The sequence below is a fragment of the Corvus cornix genome, chromosome 1A, assembly GCF_000738735.6.
Source record: "Corvus cornix cornix isolate S_Up_H32 chromosome 1A, ASM73873v5, whole genome shotgun sequence".
In the NCBI taxonomy this organism is placed as follows: Eukaryota; Metazoa; Chordata; class Aves; order Passeriformes; family Corvidae; genus Corvus; species Corvus cornix.
The window spans coordinates 62,396,184-62,407,779 of NC_047057.1; positions in this window are offsets into that span (position 1 = coordinate 62,396,184).

The window sequence follows — 11,596 nt, forward strand, 5'->3', positions numbered from 1 at the left end:
GTCAAAAAGGCTGTTTGCCCTCTTGGACTTTACTGTGTTCCTATGAAATGTTTACTGTGGAGTTAGTATGGCTGTGCAGCTTTTTTAGGACAGTCCACATCCACTTGCAGAATTTCACCTTCTCTTCCTCAGAGGTGGATGCTGCAGTGCTGCACTGAACTCCTGCCACAGGGAAAGATGTGAAGATAATTTGGCCCCCTGCTGGTCCTGCAGGGGTGGTCCCTCTGTTTGGTGACAGCTCTGCCTGCCATCAAGTTGAAGTGATCTGGCTGGAGATCAGTGTAGTGCTGGTGAGGGATGTGTCTGACTCCATTCCAGCCCTTGCTCAAGGAAAGGTGTTTTTGAAGGTGCTTTTCCATCTCCCAGATTCTGTGTCTGGTTGGATACCAAGACAAAACGGAGCCAACTTGGGCGCTCCCCAGAGCGTTACCACCTTCCACGTGACCTGTCCTGCTCCATCGTGGTCACTGCATGTGGGAATGCTCAGTGGCAATCTCCAAGTTCCTCCTCACTCAGCTTTTGCTGGCTTCTGGACTCAGGAGCCACAAAGGTAAGCCCATGTAGATGGCATTTATCCATGTGTCTACCTCTCTGGAAGAGGGCAAGGAGACAACAGTCAAGGAAAAAGCCCTGTTTCCCCACTGGATGCAGGAGTCTGTGTCCTGCTGAAGGGCAGTGGTTCCCACACAGATTTGTTTTCTTCTCCCCAGCACTGTGGCAACACTGTTACTGGTGAGTACACGTGCTTGTCTGTCCCCTGGCACTCACCCAAAGCCCTCACTGCCTCTAATCCCTGAGCCCTGGACCCTGCCACTTGCACATTTGAGTTAATCCACACCTTTTGTTTGTTTTACAAAGTCTTTTGTTCTCTTAGCTGTCACATTTCAAACCACACTTGTTTACTTTACTTCATCTCTTTCAGTTCTTCATTCTTGACTCCTTTTCTGGAGGAAAGCTGCTGTCCCAAAACACTCTGCATTAAAGTGAGTGGCACAAATGCCAGCAAGGAGCTGTGTTTGGGATCCTATCATCTCAGACCCCATCACTGCAAGCCTGCATCAGCAGTGCTCCAAACCTGCAGCAACATGTGTAGAATTGAGATTGCTCCCAACTGCCGAAACATTTGACAGGTGGATGTATAATGTCCAGGCAATATCACATAAGTCATCTTTTCAGCCAAAAAAATTAATCAGATTTGGGTTACAATGATGCAAACCCCTTTATCTCCCTATCACCACCACTTCTCTCCCTTTTGTATTTATTAAGTAAAACTCAAAATGCTTCTATTAAAAAAACTTATTTTTCCTATGAAAATATCTTTTTTATCTAGCAGGTAGCAAAGATCTGAAGGGAGGAGTGGTCATCTCACCTGCCTCAGGCGCTGCTGCACGTAGTCACTCATCAGAACTGTAAATGGGTGGTGGAGATAAAGGCATTTCTGGTCAGGCTGCAAGCATAGCCCTGACCTTGTCTCTCGTCAATACTCATTACATGGCTTCATTCTGAAACCTGGGATTTAGAGAGTCCCAGCAAAAAGGTGAGGCCGTTCCAGGGCTGCATCTATAAGCCCCAGGAATCTGTCCTCATACATTTTCTCAGTCCCTTGCGTGGTATTAAATTCTGTGACACCCTCCTTCAGTCTGACTTACTGCAGATGAGACAAAGAGGGGTATTTTAGCCAATCAGGCTTAGGGTAATTTTGGGAGAAGGTTTTTGGAGGGTGAATTAGGAAGGCATAAGCTGTGCAAGGCTGAGCAGTTGAGTTGCATCTGCCATAAGGGCCCACAGAATATGAAACTGCATTTGTGGCAGTACAGGTATAAAAGAAATGTCAGGGAGAAGGTGCAGCAGGGAGGAGTATAAATGTATTAATTTTGAGTACAGCATTTGTATTTGCTGACGTAATTGGTCTAGAAGTGAATTAACAATCCCAGTAGAGAATACAATTTGGAGAGTCATTGAATTAGAAGAAATGAAATCAAAGACAGAGTAGCATCTCTTATATTAAATAACTGTGGCAGAAACTGTGTTGCAGACAGATTGAATGCTGACAGATCATCAGAACTGAGTGGTTTTCATTCATGACTTTTAAGAGAAATAGTGGAATTACTCATGGTGCTTAATTCACTTAATCCTCCATTGGTGCCTGAAGTCTGCAGAGTAGCAAGGGTGGTGTCTTTCTTTAAAACAGTTTCCATAAGTGTATCTAAGGTACTGCAGTCTGGTAAATTTAACTTCTGTAGTAGGTCACTTAATTGTATAACAAAGAATTGAATCAATGAATGCCTGATAAATACAAAAAATGTCCTTCCTAAAAACCATCATGATTTCTATTATGGAAGGTTTTGCTTTAGGAAACTGATCTCTTTGGAGGGATAAACAAGCACAGTGGTAATGGTGAGTCTCTTTGGTTAGGTCAGAAGGCTTTAGAGGGAACTGTACAGTCGTAGGGTAAAAAGAGAAGATCCTGGTGTGGTTAAAAATGGGAAACAGTGGGCAGAGTTTCTGGCTGGCTGATAGAATGAAGTCACTGTTGGATGTTATCTTCAGACCATCACTGGAAAGTGTTCAGGGAAGGCAAGGAGCATTGTCAATAATCAAGTATGACAGAAGTTTAATTATGAATGGTATGGAGAGCTTGAGTCGGGACTAAGCATGGCCTGTTTCTTCTCGGTTACCTAGACTTGGAGTGACCCAGTGAGACTGTTGGGACTCAGGTCCAAAACACACAGAAGGAGGTGGCACTTCATGCAAAGATAAACAGAACTGGGGAGCTCATTGGCAAAGGATGGTGGGGATGCAAGAAATTTACAGGGAAATAAGGGGAGACATGATAAGAGAGATTGATTGCAGATTACTAAATGAACAAAACACACCAGTTTCAGTAGATCCCCAAAGATAGAAATGGTTAAAAGATGGGGAATTATCATATATTTGTTCTGTTCTTATTGTCCTTTGGGTGTCTGCTTGTGGTCATTCTTCAGACTTTAATATTCATGCCAAAGATTGGCAGAAACAGGGAACTTACGTCTAGATCAAAATCAGTTCAGCTTCTACAGTAAATGGCATTAACTGGTGTTACATAGCTTTGACCCTTTGGAGAAATCTAGATCTGACCTTTCCCAAGCTCTGATAGAGTAAGATAACTGTTTCCCAGTCTTTTATTTGCACATACTCTAAATATTGTTGCTGGGGATGAGAATAGCAGTACAGTAAATACCAGCTTGCTGACAACCAACTATTTTTTCTTAGTGACCTTTATGGACTCCTTAAAACTTGTCCACAGGCCCTTAAAGAGTCTTGGAGAATAGCTTGAAGGACATTGGCTGCACTGTGTAGAGTTCATCCCTAATTTTCAAATTTATTTCAGGCAGTAGACACCCACTCTTGGAAAAGGAGCAAGTAGTCACAAGAGTGAGTCTGAAGCTCACAAATAAGAGAGAGGTGAGGTTCTCACCAGAGAAATGTGAGAACCCTGTGTCTACTTCTCTTTGTGACCTGAAATTTGTGCTCATCCACTACCATGTCCAAAGAATCACAGTGAAGTGTTGAGGTTCTTGGTGACACCATCAGACCTGCACAGCACACTCTTTCTCTTTTTAAAGGGGGAAATCATATTCCATCCCCCAGACCAATCCAAGCCAGTGGTGCTGCTGTGTTTGAGTGGAGCAGACAAACTGCATGGGTATCAACTTTGTGCACATTAACAGCTCCCCATAGCCCCGGCCATTTCCTGAGTAGCAATTTGCATAGTCACAGGGGAATAATTTCCTTGTTTATTATTAGAAAAATTCACCCTTTCCAGTATGTTTTGATGCTGTGTTTCAGGACGTCACTGCCTATCCTAAACTTCTTTGTTATATAGGGATGTGTAGCTGTAGCTTCTTCCAAATCAACCAGGTCCTGTTTGCCTCCTGCAGCTCTCACTTTGTGTCTTCTGCTTGCTCTGTACACCCGATGCAGTCCTTCCACTCCTTTCCATGTAGGAATCAAATCTGGGCATCACAGAAGGAGGGAAGAAAGCTCCCAGGACTTTTTATCCATACCACGCCCCCCTGATGGTGACCAAGCTGCAGTTCCAGGCTGGAGGCAGCACCAGGTGTCAGAACTACAAGAACACTGTGCTGTAAAGGGCTGAGTCTCAGTGACACCTTGCCCCGTGCATCCCCAGAGGTGGGGATAGCCATTCCAGGATCTGCTGATCTGCTCCTCCTCTGAGTCTCCCTGAAGCCAGAGGCCTGGAGAAGTCTGCAAGGATAGCTTGCCTTACATCTGTTGCACTGTGTTGTCGTTGTGATTTACCAAAATATGAATATCGATCTAATATCAATATCCGACTGAGACAGACAAGAGCTCTCTAACAGTTTAGAGTTAGAAAGTGCATGTTTTATTTGGCACCAGGCACTGTGTGGGATAGCTCCCTAAGATGCAGGGCCCCGATCCAAGCAAACATGATACCTTTTATTTCCAAATATTATGAATATCCAAAATGCAAATGTATATTCCTAATGTTAACACCTCCCATTCTCCACTTCGTATGGAAATGAGCTTACATGTCATTAAGAATGCATAGTGTGTGTCCTGAATGGAGTCAGTGGTCTTGAACTGGGTCAGTGGTCCCAAAAAAGATGAAGTAACTCATCTTCCTCATTTTGACCTTTTTGCTTTTCTGAGCTTTAACAATCCTAATTACTTTAGTGACCTCTAAGTTTCCTCTTGTGTGACTTTTGAACAGGTTCCCACCAAGGGAGGAAACTGGTAATTGTCCTTGTTCCCTACACCAACTTATCAATGTTTCTACTCCTCATTCTAAGCACAGCTAAGCAAACATGCAGATGACAGATCATCAGTTATTTGGCAATCAGTTACTAACATCTTAAAACCCATTTCAGGCCCAGCTCTCCTAACTATTTTAATTAACTCTCACTGGGCCCAAGTTCTTCCTATTCCAACTAATCTCAACACAGCTGGCCTATAACCAAAATCTCTATGTTTCTTCTAAATCTATGTTTCAGCTGGGACATCGGAGGAGTCCATGAAACTTCCTGGAGAAGTGGCTGCAGTGAGTTGAGCAGCACAGGTGGAGGTGGAACCCTCCCCAGAGGCTGTGCAGGCAGTGCCCTTCACCCATACCACTGCTCTGACCTGTGCTTGGAGAAAAGATTGGCACCATTCTCCTGCATGCCAGAGATTTCTGATGGAGTTTTTAGCAATCCTGACATTCCAAATTTCTCTCCGCTGTAGTGTCCAAATTTTGGGGTCTGCTCTCTGCTGTGAAGTGAGCTGAGACAGCCCCACATCCCTTTGTCCATCCATCCCCCTCTGGGCACCCTGTAGGGAGCAAGATCCCCCCTCATCACCGATTGTGTAGTTTCCTTTCTCCCTCATGTAAAGCCTTTACACTGCATTATATCCCTTGAGCCTTCTCCATCCTGACCAGCCGCTGTCTGTTCCCAGCTCTGACCCTCGCACGGCACACCTGTATTCCGCTCTCTCCGCCCGGGCTCGGCTGGGATGAGCACAGCGCTCCAGCAGAGGGCGCGGGATCCATTCAGGAATGAGCTGTTCCAATGCCTGACTTTTTTTTTTTCCTTTCCCTCTGCAGTGCTGTTTCAGGTGTGTGAATACTTGCCCCTACAGACTCTGCCTCTAGGATAGTCTCTAGATTTTTCCCTCTCCCTTTGCTGATGGAAGTGTGGGGTGTTTTCCTGCTGAGGTTATTCCATTAGGGTACCTTAGAATCTTAGAATCATTGAATAACAGTCATTCAGGTTGGAAAAGACCTCTAGGATCACCGAGCCCAACCTGTGACCAAATACCACCATACCAACCAGCCCAGAGCACTGCATGCCACATGCAGTCATTTCTTGAACACCTCCAGGGACAGTGACTCCACGTCCTCCCTGGACAGCCCCTTCCAGTGTCCAATCACCCTTTCAGTGAAGAAATTCTTCCTGATGTCCAAACTGAATCTCTCCTGGTGCAGCTTGAGGACATTTCCTCTCCTCCCGTCCCTTGTTCCCTGGGAGCAGAGCCTGATCCCCCCTGGCTGCCCCCTCCTGTCAGGGAGTTGTGCAGAGCCAGAAGGTCCCCCCTGAGCCTCCTTTGCTCCAGGCTGAGCCCCTTTCCCAGCTCCCTCAGCCCCTCCTGCTGCTCCAGCCCCTTCCCCAGCTCAGTTCCCTTCTCTGGACACGCTCCAGCCCCTCAATGCCTTTCTTGTCCGGAGGGGCCCAGAGCTGCCCCAGGATCTGAGGTGTGGCCCCAGCAGTGCCCAGCACAGGGGACAGTCACTGCCCCGGCCCTGCTGCCACCCCATGGCTGGCACAGCCCAGGTGCCATTGGCCTCTTGGCCCCCTGGGCACACCTGGGCTCATGTCCAGCCGCTGTCCCCAGCAGCCCCAGGGCCTTTCCCAGCTTTCCAGCCCCTCTGCCCCAGCCTGGAGCTGCAGGGGGTTGGTGTGACCCAAGGCAGGACCGGGCCCTTGGCCTTGTGGACCCTCAGACCATTGACCTGGGCCCATGGATCCAGCCTGTCCAGATCCCTCTGCAGAGCTTTCCTGCCCTCCAGCAGATCCACACTCCCACCCAGCTGAATATCATCTGAGATCTGACTGAGGATGCACTCGATCCCCTTGTCCAGGTTGTCACTTAAAGAGAATTGGCCCCAACTGTGAGCCCTGGCGAACACCACTGGTGTCTGGCTACCAGCTGGATGTAACTCCATTCACCACCACTCCCTGGGCCTGGCCATCCAGCCAGTTTTAACCCAGTGAAGAGTGGATTTTAACTTGTGGATTTTAACTGGCGTGTTTAGAGGACAGGGAAGGTACAAGGCTGACAGTGGGAGAAGTGCTAGCTGCATTACAGGGCTGCTCTGCCAGTAGGTTGAGATTCCACTGTTCCCATTTCTAAGTACAATACATGATCATAGCAATCTTTCCTGGCTTTAAAATTGATGGCAGATGTACTCCCCAGATAATGAGTCTCATAAAAAAACTGTATGAAATCTCCTATTGAATTTGATAGCAGAGGTGCTGTTCCAATTTAAAGGTTACAGGATGACGCAAAAAAAGCTAAAGAAAGGTTATCCTTTTCCACTCAGCCTCTGGAACCTGGGTTATTACAGAGCTGACTTTGTCAACACTAAAGCAGATGCTTTTGGATGACTGAAAGCTCTCTGTGGACAAAGAAATGCAGGAATGTTCTCCACGTTCCCCATGGCCAAGAACTGTGCCACCATGATTTGTCACCAAGCTTCTCATGCCAGAGCAGTGCCACTTAAAGTTTCTCTGAAAGAAAAATAAAAAATCCTATTTTTCTCAAAGTGGATGTATTCTATCATGTTGCATTGGAGAATTTTTAAATTGTTATTACTGTTAATCTTGGTGGTATGTATTAAAATAAAATAAAATAATGACAGTACTGTTATACGGTCAACTCTTTTCCATTATTAGATATGATGCCATCTTATAGACAGGCCTGTAGCTTAGAGATTGGCAGCAGGTGCTCTGCTGCTTCTTTTACACTGAAGTTGTTACTCCTCTTATCAGTGGAGGATGGGATGACTCCGTGGACCAGGTGTTTAAAAAAAGGCTGGATGTGGCACTTGTGCCATGGTTTGGTTGATAAGGTGGTGTTAGGTCATAGGTTGGACTTGACGATCTCCAAGGTCTTTTCCAACTTAGCTGATTCTGTGGTTCTCTGATTCTGTGACCAAAGCCCTGCTCTGACATTGGCTGCCACAGTGGAGCTGCCTCTTTTCCCTGGGGCAGTGGCAGCAGATGCCTTTGTCACGGTGTGTGACAGGTCTTTGGTCACACAGCTGTTTGAACACAAACATTCTTGTTAAAAGTCGCAAACACAAGAGTAGCCAAGGTTTGCATATGGCAAAAGAGCACAGAGCCTTTGTGTCTTAACGTACCTAGTGTCAAAAGGCTCTTTTTTTCTTTTCTTGTGGCTATCACAGCTGAAGTTATCCCGAATTTGGGATTGTGGGGGATGCTAAGGAGCACAGCAAAGCAGATTCAGAGGAGGGAGGATATGTGCTGGCATGGGAAGGCTGGGAGATCTTACAGACATCCAGGTTTTTGTGACTGAAATCCCACTTCGTGCCACTAGAGGATACCCAAACTGTTGCAGCTTGTAAGAAGCAGCTCCTTAATCTCTGCTTCCCTGGAAATCAATTGCTAGGAGAAGGAAATGTCTTTGGGAGGAATAAAGGGAATAGATATTTAGGCACATCTAAAAATCTTTCAGGTTTCAGTGGGAGTTCGGTGAATAGAATAATGTGCACAAAAATTGAAGCAGTGAGTGACAGCAAATGGAGCTGATGAGCTGCCTGTATGTAAAAGCTGCAGCTTTCTCTGCATCAGAAAGTGGCTGGTTCCTGGGAGGTGGAACTGATGGAGCAGCCACATCCTGTTGTGAGAGGCTGGGAAAGCTGGTATGGGAGAGAGGAGGACATATAGACAGGCTTAGAGAAGGTGCTGCTGGGACATGTCTAGATTTTGTTCTGGTTGGATAGCTGGGATCTGGTGCAAGCCAGAGAAGTGGTCCTGATGCCAGTTAACATTGTAGAGTCAGAGAGAGCAGAGCAAACCCACAACATTCACTGAGGAACTCACTTCTGAGGTGAATTGCAATGGTGTCCTCATGTGGGGATCCAGGTGTTGTTTAACTCCTCCAGAAAAATCAAACCATTTCAGACAGGGCAGAGTCCAGTGCTGTGATGAACTTCTCAAGGAACCAACAAGAAACCACTACTATCTGACTCCAAAAGTCAGGTAAGCATTTTCTTACCTTGGCCTAGCTTGGCTACATCAAGCAACCAGCAGTTCTCCTGTTGAGTCTGACAGTGTCCCCACAAATCCTCCTGTTGGGGTGGATGCAGGGAAAAACTTCCTCTCTGACCTCTGGTAACATTCCCTGATCAGCAGGGTCACAGTTCTAGAGGACTGTGATGGGGATGGTTGTCCTGTTATGGTCTGATCTGCTTCTTTTGGGGATGGTTAAGCTGACAAAGGTGCTTAATGTGGCAATTGGAGTAACACGGAGTTCTTTGCTGCTAATCAAAGAATTTATACTCCTCGTAAGACCCACGGCAGAGCTCTGTCTTGGTAAAGTCACTCTCCAGCATTCCCATCCAACACATGCAGGACTGATGTCCAGGATTCATTCTGGGGCTGTCTTTCCAGTCTGTGTCTTCCATTTTGTCATACATGAAATCCCTATTTGTGCTTGGCCTTTGCATATTAAGTGCTTTAAGTAATTAATTTTGAGTTAATTATTTTTAAATTGAATGTTACAATTAACCCATCAGCCCAGGTACAAAAATCCAGTTCCATTATCAGTGTTTTTATTTGTTTAAAGTAGTTTATTAATAGAATTGCTCCCTTCCCAGTTAAAATTTTCCCAGTTAGAAATCACAAACTTGCCCCTTTTCAAGCTTCAAACCACTGGTACACCATAAGAGTTACCTTTCCTGTGTTTACTGTATACTTTTACAAGTGTTTTGAGGTGTGTTGGATGTATTTTAATACTTTTTGTAGGTGTTTCACTTGCATTTTGATTCCAAGGCCAAAACCCCACCCAGTCTTAATAGCCAGCCGCTATTTTTAGCCACGGCCATTACTCTGCAGGCAAGTTCCATGGCAACCTGAATACCTGAATTTTAATGAAGGTATTGTATTCCCTTATCTCGACCAATACCACCCCCCCCTGACAACGATGAGCCATTGGTGGACGGAGATGATCCATCAAAGGGAAAGCACCAATTGCTTTGGACCGAAGGGGCGGGCTGTGGGTGGGCTGTGGGCAGACTGGGGGCAGCGCAAAAACTATAAAAAGGACGAAGCTGAGAGGCGGGCCTTCTTCTCTTCTCTCTTCCCCTCTTGCTCTCTCCAGACTAGCTGTGGGAGACATCGGTGCTGGGGCATTCAAAGCCTTACCCCTTTTAAAGGGCTTTTAGTAATTTTTTAAAGTCAACCCAGCACTGCAAGTTCTTTTTCTCTACCTGAGGTCTAGCGCTGTCTCAGCCAGAAGATCTCGTATCCCTGTGCTCCTGGGGCATACCATCTACTGAGCCATAGGATCCCAAATTTTTGTATTTTTCTAATTTCTGTAATTTTTCAATTTTTGTGTTTTCAATAAATTAATCTTTTTAAGAGTTGTCTCATTTCTCACATGTTTAAAGACTGCAGTAGTGGGAATGGGATACATGCCAGGAAAAATGTCTCCAAACAATCTCCTCCAGAGACTGGAGATAACTTTTTTCACAGAGGGTGGTCAGGAATGCAGCAAGAGGATCCCAGGCCAAAAGGCTGTGCTCTGGGATGGAGCTGCTAGAGCCAGTCCAGAGCAGGGACACCAAGGGGAGCAGAGGGATGGAGCAGCTCTGCTGGGAGGAAAGGCTGAGAGAATTTGGATTGTTGTGCCTGGAGAAGAGAAGGCTTTGGAGTGACCTCACTGTGGCCTTGCAGTGCCTGGAAGAAGCCCACAGGAAAAATGGAGAGAGACTCTTGGCAAGGGCCTGGAGTGACAGGACAACGGGGAATGGCTTCACACTGACAGAGGGGAGCATTAGATTGGATATGAGGAAGAAACTCTTCCCTGTGAGGGTGGTGAGGCCTTGCCCAGAGAAGCTGTGGCTGCCCCATCCCTGGGAGTGTCCAAGGCCAGGTTGGATGGGGCTCTGAGCAATGTGGGGTAGGAGAAGGTGTCCCTGCCCATGGCAGGGGGTTGGAACTGGATGATCTTTAAGATCCCTTCCAACCCAAACCATTCCATGATACTGTGATTATAAATTAATGTGACCTTCCTTGCTGACTAAGGTCAGACAGACACTCTTTCCCTTGGTCCTGGTAACATGGATTTCCTATCTGTTTCTCAGTGCTGCCATACCTGCCCACCTGGATATCATCTGTATGCTGGTGGCATGAGTACCTGCTTCTGTTCTTCCAAGGGCTGTATATCAGTGTTGAATAATGCAGGCAGAAGTCTCTAGAGCTCGTGTCCTGCAAGTCATTAAGCTGGATTGACTGACTCCATGCATGGTGAACAAGCTGTTCTTTTTGAAACACTGATTTTTTTGTCTCAGATTGCAGTAAATTCTGCCATATAAAACCAGAGTAACTCCAGTTTGCAAGGAGACAGTTTGTTTTAAGGTATCTAAAGACACTTTAATTGCTCTCTTGGTTAAATTATGGTCATTTCTCCTCCCTGTCATCTTGATCTCAAAGCAGGATGTAACACATCTGAACATTTTTTTCCTAGGCCATTGTGGTGCTTTTTCACCCACAGAAAGTTTCTCCAACTATACCTTTGTAATCTTTCAAAATTTCTCCCATAGTTCCCTCTTCTTTCCCACCTGTTTGATCTTCCCCTTTTGTCTTATGAACCGTGCCAAATGCTTCCTTGAGTTCTTCCAAATGCAGACAACCCTTTCATTCTGCTGATGGATTGTGGCAGAGTGAAAGATTTTTTTTTCCCTTTTCTGGTAGCCCTCCCAGAATAGAAGGGATAATTTTAATGCCATTTGTGGATAGGGCTGTGGGGTGAAAAAAATCCTTACTTTTGCTCACTGATGACTGAGGACTGA